The sequence below is a fragment of the Callorhinus ursinus genome, unplaced genomic scaffold (assembly GCF_003265705.2).
Source record: "Callorhinus ursinus isolate GAN/ISIS: 27379988/994484 unplaced genomic scaffold, GSC_fseal_2.0 scaffold1, whole genome shotgun sequence".
Taxonomy (NCBI): Eukaryota; Metazoa; Chordata; class Mammalia; order Carnivora; family Otariidae; genus Callorhinus; species Callorhinus ursinus.
Genome location: NW_027397063.1, coordinates 139942013 through 139956778, shown reverse-complemented (window position 1 = coordinate 139956778; position 14766 = coordinate 139942013). Strand labels below are relative to the sequence as shown.

At 39.4% G+C, this 14766-nt stretch overlaps 1 protein-coding gene and 1 pseudogene across 3 annotated transcripts in view; one reads left to right on the top strand and one right to left on the bottom strand.

Moving 5' to 3' along the window:
- The window catches only part of MYRIP (myosin VIIA and Rab interacting protein), a 418488-nt gene that overhangs the window by 51807 nt on the left and 351915 nt on the right, over positions 1 to 14766 (top strand). The gene's annotated exons all lie outside the window — the stretch shown is intronic.
- LOC112823213 (NADH dehydrogenase [ubiquinone] 1 beta subcomplex subunit 3 pseudogene) lies at positions 9331 to 9802 on the bottom strand (annotated as a pseudogene).

Genomic DNA, 14766 nt, shown 5'->3' with positions numbered 1-14766 from the left:
TATATATATATATACACCACATCTTCTTTATGCATTCAGCTGTCCATGGACATCTTGGCTCTTTCCACAGTTTGGCTATTGTGGACATTGCTGCTATAAACATTGGGGTGCACGTACCCCTTCGGGTCCCTACATTTCTATCTTTGTGGTAAATACCCAGTAGTGCAATTGCTGGATCATAGGGTAGCTCTATTTTCAACTGTTTGAGGAACCTCCATCCTGTTTTCCAGAGTGGCTGCACCAGCTGGCATTCCCACCAAGTGTAGGAGGGTTCCCCTTTCTCCGCATCCCCGCCAACATCTGTCGTTTCCTGACTTGTTAATTTTAGCCATTCTGACTGGTGAGAGGTGGTATCTCATTGAGGTTTGGATTTGCATTTCCCTGATGCCAAGCGATGTTGAGCACTTTTTCATGTGTCTGTTGGCCATGTGGATGTCTTCTTTGGAAAAATGTCTGTTCATGTCTTCTGCCCATTTCTTGATTGGATCATTTGTTCTTTGGGTGTTGAGTTTGATAAGTTCTTTATAGATTTTGGATACTAGCCCTTTATCTGATATGTCATTTGCAAATATTTTCTCCCATTCTGTTGGTTGTCTTTTGGTTTTGTGGACTGTTTCTTCTGCTGTGCAAAAGCTTTTTATCTTGATGAAGTCCCAATAGTTCATTTTTGCCCTTGCCTCCCTTGCTTTTGGCGATGTTTCTAGGAAGAAGTTGCTGCGGCTGAGGTCGAAGAGGTTGCTGCCTGTGTTCTCCTTTAGGATTTTGACGGACTCCTGTCTCACATTTAAATCTTTCAACCATTTTGAGTCTATTTTTGTGTGTGGTGTAAGGAAACAGTCCAGTTTCATTCTTCTGCATGTGGCTGTCCAATTTTCCCAACACCATTTGTTGAAGAGACTGTCTTTTTGCCATTGGACATTCTTTTCTGCTTTGTCGAAGATTAGTTGCCCATAGAGTTGAGGGTCCATTTCTGGGCTCTCTATTCTGTTCCATTGATCTATGTGTCTGTTTTCGTGCCAGTACCATACTGTCTTGATGATGACAGCTTTGTAATAGAGCTGGAATTCTGGAAATGTGATGCCGCCAGCTTTGCTTTTCTTTTTCAACATTCCTCTGGCTATTTGGGGTTTTTTCTGGTTCCATACAAATTTTAGGATTATTTGTTCCATTTCTTTGAAAAAAGTGGATGGTATTTTGATGGGGATTGCATTGAATGTGTAGATTGCTCTACGTAGCATTGACATCTTCACAATATTTGTTCTTCCAATCCATGAGCATGGAACGTTTTTCCATTTCTTTGTGTCTTCCTCAATTGCTTTCATGAGTATTTTATAGTTTTCTGAGTACAGATTCTTTGCCTCTTTGGCTAGATTTATCCTAGGTATCTTATGGTTTTGGGTGCAATTGTAAATGGGATCGACTCCCTAATTTCTCTCTCTTCTGTCTTGTTGGTGTATAGGAATGCCACTGATTTCTGTGCATTGATTTTATATCCTGCCACTTTACTGAATTCCTGTATGAGTTCTAGCAGTTTTGGAGTGGAGTCTTTTGGGTTTTCCATATAAAGTATCATATCATCTACAAAGAGGGAGAGTTTGACTTCTTCTTTGCCGATTTGGATGCCTTTGATTTCTTTTTGTTGTCTGATTGCTGTGGCTAGGATTTCTAATACTATGTTGAATAGCAGTGGTGATAGTGGACATCCCTGCCGTGTTCCTGACCTTAGGAGGAAAGCTCTCAGGTTTTCCCCATTGAGAATGATATTCGCCGTGGGTTTTTCATAGATGGCTTTTATAATATTGAGGTATGTATCCTCTATCCCTATACTCTGAAGAGTTTTGGTCAAGAAAGGTTGCTGTACTTTGTCAAATGAGTTTTCTGCATCTATTGAGAGGATCATATGGATCTTGTTCTTTCTTTTATTAACGTATTGTATCACATTGATTGATTTGCGGATGTGGAACCAACCTTGCAGCCCAGGGATATATCCCACTTGGTCGTGGTGAATAATCCTTTTAATGTACTGTTGGATCCTATTGGCTAATATTTTGGTGAGAATTTTTGGATTGATGTTCATCAGGGATATTGGTCTGTAATTCCCCTTTTTGATGGGGTCTTTGTCTGGTTTGGGGATCAAGGTAATGATGGTCTCATCAAACGACTTTAGAAGTTTTCCTTCTATTTGTATTTTTTGGAACAGTTTCAGAAGAATAGGTATTAATTCTTCTTTCAATGTTTGGTAGAATTCCCCTGGGAAGCCATCTGGCCCTGGGCTCTTGTTTTTTGTGAGATTTTTGGTGACTGCTTCAATTTCCTTAGTGGTTATAGGTCTGTTCAGGTTTTCTATTTCTTCCTGGTTCAGTTTTGGTAGTTGATACATCTCTAGGAATGCATCCATTTCTTCCGGATTATCTAATTTGCTGGCATAGAGTTGCTCATAATATGTTCTTATAATTGTTTGTATTTCTTTGGTGTTGGTTGTGATCTCTCCTCTTTCACTCATGATTGTATTTATTTGGGTCATTTCTCTTTTCTTTTTGATAAGTCTGGCCAGGGGCTTATCAGTCTTGTTAATTCTTTCAAAGAACCAGCTCCTAGTTTCGTTGATCTATTCTACTGTTCTTTTGGTTTCTATTTCATTGATTTCTGCTCTGATCTTTATTATTTCTCTTCTCCTGCTCGGTTTAGGCTTTATTTGCTGTTCTTTCTCCAGTTCCTTTAGGTGTAGGGTTAGGTTGTGTATTTGAGACCTTTTTTGTTTCTTGAGAAAGGCTCGTATTGCTATATACTTTCCTCTTAGGACTGCCTTTGTTGCATCCCAAAGATTTTGATCAGTTGTGTTTTCATTTTCATTTGTTACCATGAATTTTTTTTTAATTTTTCCTTAATTTCCTGGTTGACCCATTCTTTCTTTAGTAGGATGCTCTTTAGCCTCCATGTATTTGAGTTCTTTCCGACTTTCCTCTTGTGATTGAGTTCTATTTTCAAAGCATTGTGGTCTGAAAACATGCAGGGAATTATCCCAAACTTTTGGTACCGGTTGAGACCTGATTTGTGACCTAGGCTGTGATCTATTCTGAGAATGTTCCATGGGCACTAGAGAAGAATGTGTATTCTGTTGCTTTGGGATGGAGTGTTCTGAATATATCTGTGAAGTCCATTTGGTCCAGTGTGTCATTTAAAGTCTTTATTTCCTTGTTGATCTTTTGCTTAGCTGATCTGTCCATTTCAGTCAGGGGGGTGTTAAAGTGCCCCACTATTATTGTATTGTTGTCAATGTGTTTCTTCGCTTTTGTTATTAATTGCCTTATATAATTGGCTACCCCCATGGTAGGGACATAGATATTTACAATTGTTAGATCTTCTTGTTGGATAGACCCTTTAAGTAGGATAGAGTGTCCTTCCTCATCTCTTATTATAGTCTTTGGTTTAAAATCTAATTTGTCTGATATAAGGATTGCCACCCAGCTCTTTTGGTGTCCATTACCATGGTAAATGGTTTTCTACCCCCTCACTTTCAATCTGGGGGTGTCTCTGGGTCTAAAATGAGTCTCTTACAGATAGCATATCGATGGGTCTTGTTTCTTTATCCAATCGATAGCCTGTGTCTTTTGATTGGAGCATTTAGCCCATTTCCATTCAGGGTAAGTATTGAAAGGTATGAATTTAGTGCCATTGTATTGCCTGTAAGGCGACTGTGACTGTATATTGTCCGTGTCCCTTTATGGTCTATGTTACTTTTAGGTTCTCTCTTTGCTTAGAGGACCCCTTTCAATATTTCTTGTAGGGCTGGTTTCATGTTTGCAAATTCCTTTAGTTTTTTTTGTCCTGGAAGCTTTTTATCTCTCCTTCAATTTTCAGTGACAGCCTAGCTGGATATATTATTCTTGGCTGCATATTTTTCTCATTTAGTGCTCTGAAGATATCATGCCAGTCCTTTCTAGCCTGCCAGGTCTCTGTGGATAGGTCTGTTGTCAATCTAGTGTTTGTACCAGTGTAGGTTACAAATCTCTTATCCCGAGCTACTTTCAGGATTTTCTCTTCGTCTCTGAGACTCGTCAGTTTTACTATTAGATATAGGGGTGTTGACCTATTTTTATTGATTTGAGGGGGGTTATCTGTGCCTCCTGGATTTTGATGCTTGTTTCATTCCCCACATTAGGGAAGTTCTCTGCTATAATTTATTCCAATATACCTTCTGCCCCTCTCTCTCTTTCTTCTTCTTCTGGGATCCCAGTTCTTCTAATATTGTTTCGTCTTATGGTATCACTTATCTCTTGAATTCTGCCATCGTGTTCCAGTAGTTGTTTCTCTCTCTTTTTCTCAGCTTCTTTATTTTCCATCATTTGGTCTTCTATATCACTAATCCTCTCTTCTGCCTCATTTATCCTAGCAGTTAGAGCCTCCATTTTTTTATTGCACCACATTAATAGCCTTTTTGATTTCGACTTGATTAGATTTTTGTTCTTTTATTTCTCCAGAAAGGGTTTCTCTAATATCTTCCATGCTATTTTCAAGCCCCGCTAGTATCTTTAAAATCATCTTTCTGAACTCTATTTCCGACATCTTACTAATGTCCATATTGATTAGGTCCCTGGCAGTTGGTACTTCCTCTTGTTCTTTTTTTTTGAGGTGATTTTTTTCCATCTTGTCATTTTGTCCAGAGGAGAATAGATGAATGAGAGAACAAAATGCTAACTGGGTAACAACGACCCCAGAGAAATATATACTAAACAAATCAGAAGATACTGAAATCATGGGAAATGAAAGGGAAAGAAAGAAAAAAAAGAGAAAAAGATAAAAAGAATATGATCAAATATGATTAGGCTCGTGCATAGATCAGTGCCACACACTAGATTCTGTGCATATTTTGGTCTGTTAGATGAAAGTGCCTCCCCAAATTTTAAAGAAAGAAAAACTTATATATGTACAAAAATAAGGGTTGATACGATGAAGGGATGGAATATGACTGTAAAGATGAAAATTATAAAAGATTTTATAAAAGGAATGGATAAGAAGTTGTTTGAAAAAAGAAAGAAGAGGATTTTAAAAAAAGGAGAGAATATGATCAGGCAGGAGATTAGAACAAAGCCATACACTAGAGATTTAGGGTATATTTTGGTCTGTTAGAGGAAACTGTATCCCAAAATTTTATCCCAAAATTTTAAAGAGAGAACAACTTATATATATATATATATATACCAAAAATAAGGTTAACTACTATGAAGGGATAGAATATTGCTCTAAAAATTAAAAATAAAAAAGGTTTTTTTAAAAAGGTATTGATAAGATATTGGTTGAAAAAGGGAAAAGAAAAATTTTAAAAAAAGGAGTTAAAAAAATTAACTTTGAAAGTCTAAAAATCATGGGGAAAAAGGCATGAATTCTATGTGCAATATTGCTCTAGCACTGGCGTTCTACCATTCTCATTGATCGGTAAACTTGGTCTTGGCTGGCTGTTCTTGCTGATCTTCTGCGGGAGAGGCATGTTGCCGTGGTTCCCAAGTGTCCTTGCCTGAGGTGGAATTGCCCCGCCTTTGCCTGGTCGGGCTAACTAACCTGCTTGGGTTTGCTCTCTGGAGCTTTTTTCCCCTCAAGCTTTCCATACAGCTTTAGAGGACGAGAGTGAAAATGGCGGCCTCCCAATCTCCACCCTGGAGGAGCCGAGAACTCGAGGCTCCACTCCTCAGTGCGCCCCCAGAGAAAAGCAGTCAGTCACTGTCTCCCCGGTCTCCGGCCGCACTCCGTGCTCACCCGGCCTGTGACCCAGCATTTCTATCTCTGGCTTCCGACCCTGTGTGGAGTCTCCAAACCCTGCAGATCCCTGTGGTGCGCTCCCGCGCTGCTCCTCCCGGGGAAGGAAGGGGAGTCTCCCCGGATCTGCCACTTGTTGGGTCCCTGCTGGAGGAGCAGTGGCCCAACTGAGCCACGGATCATGGTTTATGGCAACCCCGAGCTGAGAGCCCGCACCTCGGTTCCGTCTCTGTAGTCGGCTTCCCCGCTCTGATACCTGGGAGCTCTGCCACACTCAGGCACCCCCGGTCTTTCTGTGACCCCGAGGGTCCTGAGACCCCACTGTCCCGCGAGGGTTCCACCCCCTGCTTAGCCACTGGAGCGACGGCCCTCAGCGGAGCCGACTTCCAAAAGTTCTGATTTTGTGCTCCGGGGCTCTATCACTTGCCAGTAGTGGCTGACAGAGGCCCCCTCCCCCGCCGTCTATCCTCCCAAATATCGCCTCGCATTCACTTCTCCACACGTACTACCTTCCAGAAAGTGGTTGCTTTTCTGTTCAGAGAGTTGCTGCTATTCTTTTCTTCAATCTCCTGTTGAGTTCATAGGTGTTCAGAATGGTTTGATTCCTATCTAACTGAATTTCTGGGACTAGACGAAATTTAGGTCTCCTACTCCTCCAGCATCTTGCTCCTCCCCTCCTATCATAGCAAATTTAACCAACAGTCTATCATTAGACATTAGACAAATTAAACAAATTTGCTATTGTAAATAGCATTGAGGAGAATATCCTCATACATATCCTTAATGATATTTGTTTAATTATTCAAACAGTATTTGTTGTAGAAGGGAAAAACATGCAAAAGCAAATTTTTTAAAAAAAGTGCATTATATGAAATTTTACCACTCATAGGTAACCATTGGTAATATTTCTTGTGATTATCTTTCAATGTATTTCTAGTTTACCTGTTTACATAGGATTTTCTATTCACACTGTATTTTCTACTTTTTATTGAAGTATGTCATCCATAGAAGAATACACAAATCAAAAGTGTTTACTTTGGTGGATTTTCACAAATTGAGCACATCTGTGTAACTAGCACTCAGATCAGGAAACAGCATTACCAGTTCCCCAGCCTCACCCTTTTAAGCCACTATTTTCCTGCCTAATGATGACCACTCTACTGCTTCTAACACTGCAGAATAGGTTTGCCTGATTTTGAACTTTGTATAGTTGGAATCATCACTATATACTCTCTGTGTCTAGCTTATTTTGCTCGGTAGAATATTCATGAGATTCAGTCATACTGTTATATGTAGTTGTAGTTTACTCATGCTTATTACTATAGTATTCCATTGGTGAATATACCACAGTTTAGTCTTCTGTTGAAGGGTATTTGCATAGTTCCTAGTTTGTTTCTATTATTAACAGTGCCGCTATACACCAATTGCTTTTTCATCTCAGCAATACATTTTCCATTTTGCTCTTCATTTCTTTTTGTCATCTCAGGTCTTTAACTCACTAACAAATGTCCTTAGAAAACTCATAAACCTGATCTGATTGGCCAACTGTCTCCACCATTTATTGACCAATCTATCTGACTTAGATGACCCATGGGTAGATAGATAGATGATAGATAAAATGATAGATAGATAGATAGATAGATAGATAGATAGATACACAGACACACAGACACATATGGGTCTTTCTCAGCACTTTCTGTCCTGACCTGTCCTGAGCTGCTGATCTCGTGCCAGTAGCACACCTTAAAACATGGGATTGCAAATCACCTCTCATTATTGTTCCTTTTTATAATCGTCTGGCTAACATTATACATTTATGTCTCCAAATGAACTTTGAAACTTTTTACCAAGTTAGGAGTAAAAATTCAAATGAATCTTTATTGATCGTTTTTTTAATGTGTTAGTTAATTTGCGGAAGATCTACCCTCTTTACAGTATTAGGTATTCTCATAAAAGAATTGAGAATAGGTAGAAACTTAGGAAACTTGATGATAACAAAAACAACACCCAACCTTTTACTGCATAAATCAAGCAAATTCACATAGCAAAACACAAGATGAATACAATTAAAAGGAAAGTTCAATCTGGGGAAAAAACAGGACAGATGATTATTTTAATATACTAAGCATCCTTTTATAATACTAAGAAATATATAAAAATCTCTAAAAGATAAAATTACAAAGCTTATGAGAAAAGGCAGTTCCTCAAGTATTTATGTTCAAAACACTGTGTAATGAAATATTCCACATCACTAGTAACCAAAGAACTGCTAATTATAACAACTTCCCATTTTTATTTAATAAGATTTGAGGAACACAAGCACTCATATATCCTAGTAGGAGGAAGATAAGAGTAAATGTTTTCATGGCAATCTGGCATAATTATCAAATGTGCCTAAACATTGACCCAGCTGTTTCAATCTATGAATTTTCTTCGAAAATGTACAAGTATATATGTACAAAGATGTTCATCTTCGTGTTGTTTATGATAGAAAAATATTGGCAAAAAACAAAGTATGCACATATGATTGGTTAAGTTGTGGTTCAGCCACACAATGGAATATTTTGTACCCATAAACATGTATTAAAAGGAAATAATTTTGTGACCTATTAAGGGAAGAAATCAGATGAAAAATACAGCATGTGGTTCATCAAAAGTATGTGTTAATACAATATTGTATTCTCTCTGCTGCCATCTTAGTTGGGTATAAGCCAGAGAGATCCAGGAGGGAAAATATTGTTCTGGAAGCCAGTTCCTTCTGAACCAGCTTTGTGTCTTGGGGAAACCTCTTCCTGTCCTGTGTTTACCCTCTCTTATCTATAAATGAAGAAAGGCATCATACCTAAGTGACCTGTGATTCTTGGATGTGAGGCTTCTCCACCTCTGAGATGCTATTTCTGTTTTCGCACGGGAGATCTAACTGTGTTTACAGTAAACAGGAAGATGCTTTCCTCATTTCCCCAAAAATTTTTCTCATTGTTCTCTGCCTTGTCCATTTAGAGCTACTTTATTTATATATTTACAGAAACCATTTATCCCTTTTGAGCCCTGATCATTCTTTTTAGATTTGAGATGATCAAAGCCACCACTTATGTCTTTCACTAACTGCGCATCTTAGAAGCTCATTTAGAATTCTCAGAAACCAAAAGCCAGTGAGGTGAAGTGAAGGGGACAGATATGTCACCTTGGGGGAAACTCCAAAGTGCCATTATCACCTTTAATGGGGTGTTTTGAAGGGAGAAATCAGTCTGCATTTTCCCTGTGCCCTCTGATTTGTTTCTTCCTGCTCATTGAGGGACTCAAAGATGGCAGCTTATAGAGCTTCCCCTTTGCCTTGCAGCCTAAGAGTGGAGCCTTCTAATTTACTTTTGCGGACCAGCAGGTGCACTAGACTTTCTCCTCACCCCCACTCCCAACATCACATGGGCAAAGTGGACCACAGGTTCACTTTTGACAAATAGCATAAGTGATGTGAAAAAAATATTTAAAAAAATAGTTGGGCTTCCTCTTGTGATTTGTTGGTTAAATCTTGAATTTGGTTTGCATCATACAGGTATGAGGTTTTATTTATTTTTTATTTTTTTATGTATTCTTACTTTATTAAATCTTACTAGTATTCTTTAAGGGAAAAACACACAGATGAGTAGGCCACATTGAAGAAATCTTATTTTTATAAGAGAGTTAAGAAGTCTTTAAGATACTTCCAGGTATTATCTTCAGTGATGCTTCTTATCTTTATTCTTGGACTCCAGGTAATATTCCGCCCCTACAGCTACCACAAATGCTGCAAATCCCCATTTGAATCCTTTTAGTAATGCACCAACAAAGGAAACATTGTTTGCAAAACCACCCGTGTATCTCCAAGCTTCACTGCGGCCCCATGGATCCCTTAGCCCTCGTGCAGCCAGCCTCTCCTGGACAACTCCTAATGGTGTCCTTTCTATCTTCCATTGTTTATAATCTCAAAGTTCCAGTTTACTAGGGCCGTGTTCATGCCCATGTCCATGGGCCATGTCTGACAGCAATCTGACCTCTCACGACAGTCAATAGTCAATCAGGCATGAGGTTTTAAATAATTTAACAGAAGACTTTTAATGATGGAGAGTTGTCTGTTCTCTGTGTTTATTGCCACTTATTGGAAACTAAAAGGGCAGGTCACCTTTGTCTGAATAGCAACCAAGTAATGAGAGTTCCTGTTCTTACCTGTCACATGCTAAAAGGAGAGGGCAGGGAACTCTGGACCCCAAGTGTGAAAAGCTGAGGTCCAGAGTTTTCCTCTGCATCTCACAGGAAGGCCTATGTACGGAGTAAAGGTATGGACCCTGAGCCAGATAGAGACACAGTCAGACCTCAGCTGTCATTTGTTATTTCTCTCTCTTACAGTCAGAGCATGTAACTATGAGTCCACACTTTCTCATCTACGCATTGTGGCAGTGGTTGTGGTTGCTTGTAGAATTTTGTGGGAGTTAAGAATATCAAGTGTAATACACACACACACACACACACACAATGTATATATATATATATATATATATATACATACACATACATACATGAAAATGCTAAAGCATCTGGAACATAGGTGTTCAACCAATAATGGTAGATCTATCAAAATCCTTATTTTAACAACTTAAAAATTTTTATTCTTGAAGTGTAGTTAACCTACAATGTTATATTAATTTCAGGTATACAATGTAGTGATTTGAGAGTTGTGTACATTACCCAGTGCTTACCATGATGAGTGTCATCACCATGTCACCACATAATGTTATTAAAATATTATTGACTGTATTTTGTATGCTGTACTTTTCATCTTCGTGACATTTATCAAAATCATTTTCATCATCTTTATTATAAATCTCAGCATATTCCTTGAACAGTGTTTCAAATACTTGCTGTAATTATGATGAAATTAGATTAGTTTTGTTTAATGTTAGACTTACTTTATATGCTTATGAGAGATACCTTACAGACAAAAGTGTGTAAAACTTGAACGTTTTCATAATAATAATAGTAATAACAATAAGTAATAATAACATAATATTAATCTTATGATAATAATTATTTAATAATAATAGTAGTAATAAGAAGTAGTACCTTCTTATACAGACAGTATTTCTGTCTTTCCAGTGAGAACTGTGAAGCCTCTGTGATTATCCACAAGCAAATCCTGTCTCCCCCTCAGAGGTCCTATCTTGCTCTTTATAGTTTCACCAAATTTATTCCTAAAAAAATACATGCTTTGGCTTTCTACATTTTTGAACTTTTTATAAAAAGGATTATAGTGTGTGCATGTTGCACATATGTGTACATATGGCATGCTTTTTTATCTCAACATTATATTTTTAAGATTCATCCATGTGGATGGGTATACCTACAGGGTGTTCTTTTTCACTGCAGTAGAGAACTCTATTATGTGACACACATGTACACTGTTTATCTTCCTCCCATTTATGGATGTTCAGGGTAGTTTCCAGGTTTTATTTGATTTGTTTTACTTTTTGCTTTTTTGAATGTAATGCTAGTAATATCTTCTGTTGGGTTGAACTACATGAAATAGGCATTTTTTATAAATCGGAATGATACAGACTAGGAATTTCATGTGATCCAACCAAATTCCTATCTCTTGGTGTATATTTGCAAGATTATATCAGAGGAATATACCCTGGTGTGGCAGAAATGCCAGTTCCTAAGGTATGTGCATCGTCAACTTTGAAACTGATATTTAATTATGTCACAAAGCAATTGCACCATTTTGTATGCACTATAGGAAACCTCCCGGTGGCCCACCTCCTGTCAACACTTGATAAAGACTTTTTATTTTGATGGGTGTGAAATTTGGTTTTGATTTACAATTCTGTAATTACCAATGAAGTTAAGCATCTTTTCATATGTGAATTTGCCATTTCTATGTAAACATGTGCAGGCAGCTTTGGAAGCTGCTAATGGGCGGAGGCAGAAGGATCCTGAGGTGCATTTGCTAGAAAAAGCCAAGGTTGCCTGTGGCAATGTGGATGGTAAAGGTGATTATGCTGAGGGCTTGGGAAGAAGAGAGGAGGCTGGAGAGAGAGCTTCCATGGTCTGAGAGATTACGGGTATCGTGAACAGAACGGGGGCAGAAATATGAACGTTAAAGGTGAGGTCTCAGGCAGAAATGAAGAACATGTTATTGGAAGTGGAGGAATTGGATCTTTGCTATAAGTGGCAGAGACCTTGGCTGAATTGTGTTCTAGTGTTTGGTGGAAGGTAGAACTTGTAAGTGATGAACTTGGGTATTTAGCTGAGGAGACGTCCAAGCCAAGTGTTGAAGCATGGCCTGGTCTGTCCTTGCTGCTTATAGTAAAATGCAAGCGCAGAGAGTGAAATTAAAGAAGGATTGTTCAGCAAAAGGAACTAGAACGTAAAGATCTGGAAAGTTCTCAGTCTATCCATGTTGTAAAAAAAATGAGAGAGGGAGGGAGCAAGATGGCGGAGGAGTAGGAGACCTAGATTTCGTCTGGTCTCAGGAATTCAGCTGAATAGGGATCAAACCATTCTGAACACCTACGAATTCAACAGGAGATCAAAGAGAAGAGTAGCAAAAACTATCTAAACAGAGAAGCGACCACTTACTGGAAGGTAGGACGTGCGGAGAAGTGAATCTGACGCGATATTTGGGAGGAAAAATGGTGGGGGAGGGGGCCTCCGCCGGCCGCTTCTGGCAAGTGCTAGAGCCGCGGAGCACAAAATCGGACCTTTTAGAAGTCGGCTCCGCTGAGGGACGTCGCTCCAGTGGCTAAGCAGGGGTGGAACCCTCGCGGGACAGTGGGGTCTCAGGACCCTTGGGGTCACAGAAAGACCGGGGGAGCCTGAGTGCGCCAGAGCTCCCAGGTATCGGAGCGGGGAAGCCGGCTGCAGAGACAGAGCCGAGGCGCAGGCTCTCAGCTTGGGGTTGCCATAAACTGTGATCCGCGGCCCAGTCGGGCCACTGCTCCTGCAGCAGGGACCCAACAAGCGGCAATTCCAGGGAGACTCCCCTTCCTTCCCGGGGAGGAGCGGCATGGGAACGCACCGCAGGGATCTGCTGGGTTTGGAGACTCCACACGGGGTCGGGTGCCAGAGATACAAACGCTCGGTCACAGGCCGGGTGAGCACGGAGAGCGGCTGGAGACCAGGGACAAGGGAGTGACTGCTTTTCTCTGGGGGCGCACTGAGGAGCGGGGTCCCGAGTTCTCAGCTCCTCTGGGTGGAGATTGGGAGGCCACCATTTTTGCCCTGGTCCTCCAAGGCTGTACCGAGAGCTTCCAGGGAACAAAAGCTCCTGAGAGCAAACCCGAGCAGCTTGCTTAGCCCGGACCGACAAGGGCGGGGCAATTCAGCCTCCAGCAAAGACATTTGGAAACCACAGCAACAGGCCCCTCCCCCAGAAGATCAGCACGAACAGCCAGCAAGCCAAGACCAAGTTTACCGATCAAGGAGAACGGGAGAACTGCAGCGCTAGGGGAATACTGCACATAGAATTCATGGCTTTTTTTTACCATGATTCATTAGCTCATCAAAGTTAATTTTTGTTAACTGTTTTTTTTTTATTTTTCTTTTTCCCTTTTTCAACCAACATCTTATCAATCTTTTTTAAAAAAAACATTTTTTATTTTTCATTTTTAGAGTCATATTTTATCCCTTCATAGTAGTTACCCTTATTTTTGACATATGTATATATGTTGTTCTCTCTTTAAAATTTTGAGATACAGTTTCTTCTAACAGATCAAAATATACCCTAAATCACTAGTGTATGGTTCTGTTCTAGTCTCCTGCCTGATCACATTCTCTCCCTTTTTTTATTTTTAAATCTTCTTTCTTTTTTCAAACAACTTCTTATCCTATCAAGTCCTTTTATAAAATCTTTTATAATTTTCATCTTCACAGTCATCTCCTATCCCTTCATTGTATCAACCCTTATTTTGTACATATATGTCTTTCTTCCTTTAAAATTTTAGGAGGCACTTTTTTCTAACAGACCAAAATACGCCCAAAATCTAGTGTGTGGCACTGATCTATGCACTAGCCTGATCATATTTGATCACATTCTGCTTTTTTTGTATTGTTCTGTTTTTGTTTTTATCTTTTTTTTCTTTTTTTTTTTCTCTTTCTTTTTTCTTTCTTTCCTTTCTTTTCCCCTGGTTTCAGGTCTTTTCTGATTTGTAGACAGTATATTTCCTGGGGACGTTGTAAACCTGTTAGCATTTTGTTCTCTCATTCATTTATTCTCCTCTGGACAAAATGACAAGACGAACAAAATTACCTCAGCAAAAAGAACAAGAGGTAGTCCCGTCAGCCAGGGACCTACTCAATACGGACATTAGTACGATGTTGGACCTAGAGTTCAGAATCATGACTTTAAAGATACTAGCTGGGCTTGAAAAAAGCGTGGAAGTTATTAGAGAAACCCTTTCTGGAGAAATAACTAAAATCTAACCAAGTCGAAATCAAAAAGGCTATTGATGAGGTGCAATCAAAAATGGGGGCACTAACTGCTAGGATAAATGAGGCAGAAGAGAGAATCAGTGATATAGAAGACCAAATGATGGAAAATAAAGAGGCTGAGAAAAAGAGGGAGAAACAACTACAGGAGCACGAGGACAGAATTCGAGAGATAAGTGATTCGATAAGACGAAACAACATTAGAATAATTGGGATCCCAGAAGAAGAAGAAAGAGAGAGAGGGGCAGAAGGTATATTGGAGCAAATAATAGCAGAGAACTTCCCTAATGTGAGGAAGGAAACAGGCATCAAAATCCAGGAGGCACAGAAAACCCCTCTCAAAATCAATAAAAATAGGTCAACACCCTGACATCTAATAGTAAAACTTACGAGTCTCAGAGACAAAGAGAAAATCCTGAAAGCAGCTCGGGAGAAGAGATATGTAACCTACAATGGTAAAAATATTAGATTGGCAACAGACCTATCCACAGAGACCTGGCAGGCCAGAAAGGACTGGCAAGATATCTTCAGAGCACTAAACGAGAAAAATAT